Source organism: Carassius carassius, chromosome 8 (assembly GCF_963082965.1).
Source record: "Carassius carassius chromosome 8, fCarCar2.1, whole genome shotgun sequence".
NCBI lineage: Eukaryota > Metazoa > Chordata > Actinopteri > Cypriniformes > Cyprinidae > Carassius > Carassius carassius.
This window is the reverse complement of record NC_081762.1, coordinates 34,259,914-34,269,869: the sequence shown is the minus strand read 5'-3', so window position 1 is coordinate 34,269,869 and position 9,956 is coordinate 34,259,914. Positions and strand designations below refer to the sequence as shown.

At 45.0% G+C, this 9,956-nt stretch overlaps 7 non-coding genes across 7 annotated transcripts; all 7 read right to left on the bottom strand.

Annotated features, from left to right (window-relative positions):
* Nucleotides 1-240: 240 nt before the first annotated feature.
* trnaq-cug (transfer RNA glutamine (anticodon CUG)) lies at nt 241-312 on the bottom strand. Its single transcript has one exon. It is a non-coding gene; the product is annotated as a tRNA-Gln (tRNA).
* A 301-nt stretch (nt 313-613) lies between these two features.
* trnaf-gaa (transfer RNA phenylalanine (anticodon GAA)) lies at nt 614-686 on the bottom strand. The gene has a single exon. It is a non-coding gene; the product is annotated as a tRNA-Phe (tRNA).
* Nucleotides 687-5,116: 4,430 nt separating this feature from the next.
* Nucleotides 5,117-5,189, bottom strand: trnaf-gaa (transfer RNA phenylalanine (anticodon GAA)). The gene has a single exon. It is a non-coding gene; the product is annotated as a tRNA-Phe (tRNA).
* Nucleotides 5,190-6,936: 1,747 nt separating this feature from the next.
* On the bottom strand, nt 6,937-7,009 carry trnaf-aaa (transfer RNA phenylalanine (anticodon AAA)). Its single transcript has one exon. It is a non-coding gene; the product is annotated as a tRNA-Phe (tRNA).
* Nucleotides 7,010-7,115: 106 nt separating this feature from the next.
* On the bottom strand, nt 7,116-7,189 carry trnai-aau (transfer RNA isoleucine (anticodon AAU)). The gene has a single exon. It is a non-coding gene; the product is annotated as a tRNA-Ile (tRNA).
* Nucleotides 7,190-9,130: 1,941 nt separating this feature from the next.
* Nucleotides 9,131-9,203, bottom strand: trnaf-gaa (transfer RNA phenylalanine (anticodon GAA)). Its single transcript has one exon. It is a non-coding gene; the product is annotated as a tRNA-Phe (tRNA).
* A 181-nt stretch (nt 9,204-9,384) lies between these two features.
* Nucleotides 9,385-9,456, bottom strand: trnap-ugg (transfer RNA proline (anticodon UGG)). The gene has a single exon. It is a non-coding gene; the product is annotated as a tRNA-Pro (tRNA).
* Nucleotides 9,457-9,956: the final 500 nt, after the last annotated feature.

Here is a 9,956-nt window from a genome sequence, read left to right as displayed (position 1 = left end):
CGACCGTTCCAATCAAACGCTGATTCGCCAGACCACACCTGATGAAACAATTAGTGAAACACTTCGAGGCTTCATTTGGTCATAGTCACGTGACATGGGTGTTTCGAATAACGCTTCGGATCAGTGTTTCGACACATCTGCGCTTAGGGATCTCGCAAAGCTTCGGAACGACTGTTTCGCTTCAGCCATCCTTACCGAAAAGTATTTTAGACATTGTCTTGCGCAAACTGGTGGCAAAATAGGTCCCACCGAGATTTGAACTCGGATCACTGGATTCAGAGTCCAGAGTGCTAACCATTACACCATGGAACCTTAACTGGTGCAGCTGTTGCTCACAGGGCCACAAACACTGGCACCATCACCAAACTAGTGCTGTTTTAGCTTTTCCTGCGGCAAGAAAGCACACAGGCTCCACCGAGATTCGAACTCAGATCGATGGATTCAAAGCCCAGAGTGCTGACCATTACACCATGGAACCGAAACTGCTTAGTTGGAGGCCAACTTGGAAACAGATAGCTCTCTGGCTGTGGGGAAGCAGTAATACAAAGAGGTTGGAACCCAGTGATTTTTGGTCAATGGCCCGCCTCAAAAAAAGGAAAAGTGTGGGAGATGTTGCCGAAACCCGGGATCGAACCAGGGACCTTTAGATCTTCAGTCTAACGCTCTCCCAACTGAGCTATTTCGGCTACCACAAACCTATGCTAAGCAAGCAGGGATTTCAGTGAGATCACCCTACTCTTTGTGGGAGCTGAAGAGCAGAGCAGAGATGAGCCCTCAGACAATAAAAACAGCTGGCCAATACGGGGATCGAACCCGCAACATTGATGTCATTAGCACCACACTCTAACCAGCTGAGCTAACCGGCCTGGCTTAGCCACCCCTGTCTGCCTGATTACCAAAACCTGCAATAATGTTTGTGAATGCAATGAGTCAATAAAGCTTCACGTTTTAACCTGAACAAGGGCTCGTCCGGGATTTGAACCCGGGACCTCTCGCACCCAAAGCGTGAATCATACCCCTAGACCAATGAGCCTTCTTGCCCAAAGCCAAGAAAAAAGAGCTGCAAGACCTGATTTGGGTGTGTCTAATAAGGGAGACATACAAAATGTTCAGGGCAGGGGTGCCTCCAGGTAAGGTTTGAAAACCATTGCCCTAAAGAGACCGACTGAGCGTTGATGCAATGCTGCCACACTCCCACGTTAGCTTTTTTTGGGCTCACAACTGCCAAAAAGTATTTCAGACATGGTCCTGTGCAAATTGGTTGCAAAACAGTGCCATTTTACGCACAGTTCCCTAAAGCAGTGGTTTTCAAACCTGTCCTGGAGGCACCCCTGCCCTTCACATTTTGAATGTTTCCCTCATCTAACACACCTGTTTCAAATCATCAGCTCATTAGTAGAGACCGCGAGACCTTATTTGGGTGTGTCTAATAAGGGAGACAATAAAAATGTGCAGGGCAGGGGTGCCTCCAGGACAGGTTTGAGAACCACTGCCCTAAAGAGACAGACTGAGCATCGATGCAATGCGGCCACACTCTCTACGTTAGTTAATTTTTTTGGACTAAAAGGTGCCGAAAAGTAGTGATGGCAAAATCGAGGCCTCGTGAACCAATGAAACAGTTGAACCAAATGTGCCATATTGTTTCGAGGCTTCGAATCAATCCGACACCCGTCTCAACGGTGACACCTAGTGGTCACTTGCAGGTGTTGATCTGAAACAACCTTGACGAGCCATTAAAAAAATGTGTTGTTTTTTTATTATTATAATGTTCTAATATGTGAAGCTTGTAACCTATAGGCTCCTCACTGTGCATAATGTTATTTTGGTCATGAAAAATGAATATTAATAAAAGAAATCAAGCCACAATGTCTCACTTTTTTAGAGATTTTTATTCAAAAATATTAATTTATCTGCTGTGGAAGGACTTAGCCTACTTCTTTTTTTACAGATAATTTCTCCAGCCTTTGAAAAAATCCTCTCACAAGGGACACTTGTTGCTGGCATACAAAGATATTTTTTTGCAAGGACATACAAATGAGGAAAGATTACTGCTCTCTCTTTCCAGTAAGTTAGTGGATCATGAGTTCTGGGCAAATACGCATCGTTGATGTATTTTTTCACTTCCACTGTGGCATCAGCTGTAGCATTGTGTATCATCTTGGTTTGATGGATGCGAGTATCAAAAAGTTCCCATAAACTGTCCTGTGTTTCTACTGGTGTTGATGTTGATGTTGATGGTGATGGTAATGATGATGATGATGATGATGGGTGTGATGTTGACATTTCTGTGTCTGAATAAAAATGAAAACAGCAATTAGTAACAAATCCTAAACTGACGGCATATATGAAGGATATATTATATTACATGATTCAGATTACATAACATAACACAGACTGAAACTGCTCACCAGGATTTGTGTTTGAACGCATCAGTGAAGCACACTCCAGTGTGATATGCTTTTCAGCTTCCTGGGCTTTGATAGCATTTCCAAATGCCACATTTTTGAACCTTGGGTCCAGATGTGTAGCCAGTGCCAAGGCTCTAAAACTCTCATAACCTCCACATCTGGAGTGCAGACCTTCTTGCAGATGTGAGCCTATGAGCCAAAACAGGAGAAACACATATTTATAATAATGACAATAATATGACAGTTATGGCCAATCACATGGGTAGTATGGTCATTTTGGCCTACCTAATTGAACAGTTGATTCCTGCGTTGCATTTCCTTTTTTCTGTGCAAGCTTGTGCTGCAACATCCTGTACAGTGGTATAAGCTTTGAAGCAGACACTCTCTTTTCCTCTGACATCTCTGTTGTTGCGAGTTTGAATGGTTGCAGTATTGACAATGATTGTTCAATAATGTCATAATCAATACTTGTCAGGGGAGCAGTATCATTGTTTAAGTTGGAAAGTGCAGCAGCCACTGGTTCACGTTGGTCATACAAGCGCTGTAGCATGTCAAATGTGCTGTTCCATCTCGTGTCAACCTCCTGTATCAGTTTCAGAGTTGGTCTTCCCATCAAGCTCTGCATCTCCACAAGCTTGTCCTTTGCTTTGCAGCTGGATCTGAACAACCCCACTATCTTTCTGGCCTTCTGGCGTATTTCATTGATGACTGGGGTTTGATCTAGTGCCTTTTTCACAATCAAATTTAAAGTATGAGCAAAACATGGGACATGGCGAAGGTGGAGTAGCTGGGCACTTAGGATCATGTTAGATGCATTGTCAGTCACCATGCACTGAACTTTGGAGGTTATTCCCCACTCAGCCATTAGCAAGGCTTTAGCCTCCATGAGATGCTGGGCTGTGTGGGTTTGGTAAAACCTCCTTACACCCAGTACAACAGTTGCCATTTTTGCCTCTGGTGTTATGTAATGGCAAGTCACACCAAGATATCCATCCATATTAATGGAGGACCACATGTCAGCTGTAAGGCTAACAAATTCGGCCTTTTGTAGGTCCTCCATTGTCTTCTCCTTGGCTTTGTTGTACTTTTCGCTGACCATTATTTTAAGCACCTTCCGGGATGGGAGGACATAGCTTGGATCAAGCTTGTTCACAAATGCCCTGAATCCCTCATCGTCCACGATGGTGAAGGGCTGCAGATCCTTCACCACCATGTTTATAAGAGCCTCATCCAATTCCCTCTCTCTGACTTTTAAAAGAGAAGACAAAACATACTTTCAGACAAATACATTGGAAAAATACAGCTTCAATTAGTGCACATCTATTAAAAGTATAGCCTACTGGTTCATTATTTGGAAACCTTCCAGTATTTATAATCAGTGCTTTATATAACTTATAAACTTTATAAACAGTGTCCCAAAAGGTTGTAATTATATTTCAATTATAATTATATCCCAAACAATGCATACCTTGCTTAGATGGCCCAGCAGTGTCAGTAGCAGGCCTAGGTACAGGGGGAATGCCATCCTCTGCACCCTGCAAAATGGCAGGATGAGTGCTCCTCAAATGGCGCATCATGGATGATGTATTGTTGCAGTAGGCTAGCTGCCGATCACAATACACACATCTCACTTTATTTGGGGTTTCTAAATGGAAATGCTCCCACACCACAGATGTACGGCATCTCTTCTGGGGAGCTTCCATTTTATCTATCTATCCAAATCTATCTATCTATATATGAATCGATCTATGTATCTAGATATGTATCTATAATCTATGTATCTATATATGTATCTATCTATAATATATGTATTTATATATGTATCTATAATCTATCTATATATGTATCTATCTATAATATATGTATTTATATATGTATCTGTAATCTATCTATATATGTATCTATCTATTAATCTAGCTGTCTATATATATTTATATCTATGTATCTATTAATGTGTCACTATATGTATACTCTGTCTGTCTCTAGCCTCTCAGTCAATGTGTTGTGTAAATTTAAATGTAAGTCTAAATTGCCTATAACTAATCAAATCGCACTATGTCACTATATCACCAAAAATCCGCTATCTCAAAGTCAAACTCCTCTCACAAAAACCCACGAGGTCAAAATGCGTTTATTTCACTTTTATACAGATGTGCGATTGTGTGGTCTGTTCCCGACCGTTCCAATCAAACGCTGATTCGGCGGACCACACCTGATGAAACATTAAGTGAAACACTTCGAGGCTTTGTTTGGTCATAGTCACGTGACATGGGTGTTTCGAATCACGCTTCGGATCAGTGTTTCGACACATCTGCGCTTCGGGATCTCGCAAAGCTTCGGAACGACTGTTTCGCTTCAGCCATCCTTACCGAAAAGTATTTCAGACAAACCATTACACCATGGAACCTTAACTGGTGCAGCTGTTGCTCACAGGGCCACAAACACTGGCACCATCGCCAAACTAGTGCTGTTTTAGCTTTTCCTGCGGCAATAAAGCACACAGGCTCCACCGAGATTCGAACTCAGATCGCTGGATTCAAAGCCCAGAGTGCTGACCATTACATCATGGAACCGAAACTGCTTAGTTGGAGGCCAACTTGGAAACAGAAAGCTCTCTGGCTGTGGGGAAGCAGTAATACAGAGAGGTTGGAACCCAGTGATTTTTGGTCAATGGCCCGCCTCAAAAAAGGGAAAAGTGTGGGACATGTTGCCGAAACCCGGGATCGAACCAGGGACCTTTAGATCTTCAGTCTAACGCTCTCCCATCTGAGCTATTTCAGTTACAACAAACCTCTGCTTAGCAAGCAGGGATTTCAGTGAGATCACCCTACTCTTTGTCAGAGCTGAAGAGCAGAGCAGAGATGAGCCCCCAGTCAATAAAAACAGCTAGCCAGTACGGAGATCGAACCCGCGACCTTGGCGTTATTAGCACCACGCACTAATCTGCTGAGCTAACCGGCCTGGCTTAGCCATTAGTGTCTGCCTGATTGAAAAAAACCAGCTATAATGTATGTGAATGCAATGAGACAATAAAGCTTCACGTTTCAACCCGAATCAGGTGTGCTAACAAAGAGAGACATGCACAACATGCAGACCTGGGGGGAGCGAGGACTAGAATTGAGAACCGCTTCCTTAGACTTTAAGTCAGTGTGAGCAAAAGAGGTGAGAAGTTGTCTGCATGATCCGAGTGTTCCAAGGTAGCCTACATAATACAAGAATCCATACACATGCATACTGGCGTAACAAGAACGAGAAGGTCCTTAAACACAAAAGCTTAATCTCTTTGTTAATTTGACAACATAATCTCGGCCAGTGCAAAGGAGCAAGCCCAGAGGAGGGACCGCCTCTTTGCATCAAACCCGTCATTCCCAGCTATGTTCGTCATTCTTGAAAGGCCAGGGGAATTAGCTCAAATGGTAGAGCGCTCGCTTAGCATGCGAGAGGTAGCGAGATCGATGCCTGCATTCTCCAAGTTGGCTCCTGCCCTTCTACTCACACATCCCTAGATCAGTGGTTTTCAATCCTGTCCTGGAGGCATCCCTGCACTGCACAATTCGCGTTTCCCCTCATCTAACACACCTGTTTCAAATCATCAGCTCATTAGTAGAGACTGCAAGACCTGATTTGGGTGTGTCTAATAAGGGAGACATACAAAATGTTCAGGGCAGGGGTTCCTCCAGGAAAGGTTTGAAAACCATTGCCCTAAAGAGACCGACTGAGCGTTGATGCAATGCTGCCACACTCCCACGTTAGTTTTTTTTGGGCTCACAGCTGCCAAAAAGTATTTCAGACATGGTCCTGTGCAAATTGGTTGCAAAACAGTGCCATTTTACGCACAGTTCCCTAAAGCAGTGGTTTTCAAACCTGTCCTGGAGGCACCCCTGCCCTTCACATTTTGAATGTTTCCCTCATCTAACACACCTGTTTCAAATCATCAGCTCATTAGTAGAGACCGCGAGACCTTATTTGGGTGTGTCTAATAAGGGAGACAATAAAAATGTGCAGGGCAGGGGTGCCTCCAGGACAGGTTTGAGAACCACTGCCCTAAAGAGACAGACTGAGCATCGATGCAATGCGGCCACACTCTCTACGTTAGTTAATTTTTTTGGACTAAAAGGTGCCGAAAAGTATTTCAGACATTGTCTTGCGCAAACTGGTGGCAAAATAGGTCCCACCGAAATTTAAACTCGGATCACTGGATTCAGAGTCCAGAGTGCTAACTATTACACCATGGAACCTTAACTGGTGCAGCTGTTGCTCACAGGGCCACAAACACTGCCACCAGTGTTTTTTTATCTTTTCCTGTGGCAAGAAAGCACACAGGCTCCACCAAGATTCGAACTCAGATCGCTGGATTCAAAGCCCAGAGTGCTGACCATTACACCATGGAACCAAAACTGCTTGGTTGGAGGCCAACTTGGAAACAGATAGCTCTCTGGCTGTGGGGAAGCAGTTATACAGAGAGGTTGGAACCCAGTGATTTTTGGTCAATGACCCGCCTCAAAAAAGGGAAAAGTGTGGGAGCTGTTGCCGAAACCCAGGATCGAACCAGGGACCTTTAGATCTTTAGTCTAACGCTCTCCCAACTGAGCTATTTTGGCTACAACAAACCTCTGCTTAGCAAGCAGTGCTTTCAGTGAGATCACCCTACACTTTGTCGGAGCTGAAGAGCAGAGCAGAGATGAGCCCCCAGACAATAAAAACAGCTAGCCAGTACGGGGATCGAACCCGCGACCTTGGCGTTATTAGCACCACGCTCTAACCAGCTGAGCTAACCGGCCTGGCTTAGCCATCCGTGTCTGCTTGATTCGAAAAAACCTGCCATAATGTTTGTGAATGCAATGAGACAATAATGCTTCACGTTTGAACCTGAACAAGGGTTCGTCCGGGAATTGAACCTGGGACCTCTCGCACCCAAAGCGAGAATCATACCCCTAGACCAACGAGCCTTCCTGCCCAAAGCCAGGAAAAAAGAGCATCAACAAAAGAAGGAACATTGAAATAACGTGGAAGCAACCAAAGTCCTCGAGACAGTGTGAAAGGCTAACGAATGCAAGTTGGCCTCTTAATTGACCTAAAAATGGGGCTATATCTAACATGTAGAGGGATAATAGGGAGGACAGCTGAAACGGTCAGATGTCACTTAGACCAGCGGGTCTCAATTCCAGTCCTCGCGCCCCCTGCTCTTCACATTTTGTAAGTTTCTCGTATAGCTTTATACATTTGTTCCATTCTAACGTAAGTGCCCTGAGAACTGGACATCACATGACATCCCTCCGTGATTCAAGTTCAAAGCATATGTATACGTTCAATTCATAGTGAGTAATACAGTGGTGTATCGAGGTATACAGAGGTAAATGATGTCACACTTCTCCATGTGTGAAGAAGTTGCGCAGCACAAATCCGTGAACCAATGTTCCAAAGTGAAGTATACTTTGACGGATTTCCCCTGCTCAGGGAGTGGGGAGCAATGAACACTGTGTAGGGACCATGTCAATCACTAGGAGCTCACTTCTAATGAGCTGATTATCCGAATCAGGTGTGCTAACAAAGAGAGAAATGCAAAACATGCAGACCTGGGGGGAGCGAGGACTAGAATTGAGAACCGCTTCCTTAGACTTTAAGTCAGTGTGAGAAGTTGTCTGAATGATCCGAGTGTTCCAAGGTAGCCTACATAATACAAGAATCCATACACATGCATACTGGCATAACAAGACCGAGAAGGTCCTTAAACACAAAAGCTTAATCTCTTTGTTAATTTGACAACATAATCTCGGCCAGTGCAAAGGAGCAAGCCCAGAGGAGGGACAGCCTCTTTGCATCAAACCCGTCATTCCCAGCTATGCTCGTCATTCTTGAAAGGCCAGGGGAATTAGCTCAAATGGTAGAGTGCTCGCTTAGCATGCGAGAGGTAGCGGGATCGATGCCTGCATTCTCCAAGTTGGCTCCTGCCCTTTTACTCACACATCCCTAGATCAGTGGTTTTCAATCCTGTCCTGGAGGCATCCCTGCCCTGCACATTTCGCATTTCCCCTCATCTAACACACTTGTTTCAAATCATCAGCTCATTAGTAGAGACTGCAAGACCTTATTTGGGTGTGTCTAATAAGGGAGACAATAAAAATGTGGAGGGCAGGGGTGCCTCAAGGACAGGTTTGAGAACCACTGCCCTAAAGAGACAGACTGAGCATCGATGCAATGCGGCCACACTCTCTACGTTAGTTAATTTTTTTGGACTAAAAGGTGCCGAAAAGTATTTCAGACATTGTCCTACATAATACAAGAATCCATACACATGCATACTGGCGTAACAAGACCGAGAAGGTCCTGCGCAAACTGGTGGCAAAATAGGTCCCACTGAGATTTGAACTCGGATCACTGGATTCAGGGTCCAGAGTGCTAACCATTACACCATGGAACCTTAACTGGTGCAGCTGTTGCTCACAGGGCCACAAACACTGGCACCATCGCCAAACTAGTGCTGTTTTATCTTTTCCTGTGACAAGAAGGCACACAGGCTCCAACAAGATTCGATCTCAGAACGCTGGATTCAAAGCCCAGAGTACTGACCATTACACCATGGAACCGAAACTGCTTGGTTGGAGGCCAACTTGGAAACAGATAGCTCTCTGGCTGTGGGGAAGCAGTTATACAGAGAGGTTGGAACCCAGTGATTTTTGGACAATGGCCCGCCTCAAAAAAGGGAAAAGTGTGGGAGATGGTGCCGAAACCCGGAATCGAACCAGGGACCTTTCGATCTTCAGTCTAACGCTCTCCCAACTGAGCAATTTTGGCCCCCAGACAATAAAAACAGCTGGCCAGTACGGTGAGAGAAACCGCGACCTTGGCGTTATTAGCACCACGCTCTAACCAGCTGAGCTAACTTAGCCATCCGTGTCTGCCTGATTGGAAAAAACCTGCCATAATGTTTGTGAATGCAATGAGACAATAAAGCTTCAGGTTTTAACCTGAACAAGGGCTCGTCCGGGATTTGAACCCGGGACCGCTCTCACCCAAAGCGAGAATCATACCCCTAGACCAACGAGCCTTCTTGCCCAAAGCCAAGAAAAAAAAGCTATTTCAGCATCAACAAAAGAAGGAACATGAACTAATGTGGAAGCAATCAAAGTCCTCGAGACAGTGTGAAAGGCTAACGAATGCAAGTTGGCCTCTTAATTGACCTAAAAATGGGGCTGTATCTAACATGTAGAGGGATGTTAGGGAGGACAGCTGAAACGGTCAGATGTCACTTAGACCAGCGGGTCTCAATTCCAGTCCCGGAAGGGAGGAGGCCAACTTGGAAACAGATAGCTCTCTGGCTGTGGGGAAGCAGTTATACCTGTTCCTCTGGGTGTAACGGGACACAGAAGCAGCAGCGCTGGAGCAGGCGCAGGAGCAGGCGGAGCTGGGCCTGGACCGGATGTCAAAGCACCAGAAGATGGAATCACCATCGACACAGTCATGTCTGGGTTAAGGACTAGTGTGCCTAACAGTGACCCAGGTGCTGAAATGGGCTGCACAACTCCTGCTGATGTGGGGACGGGTGCG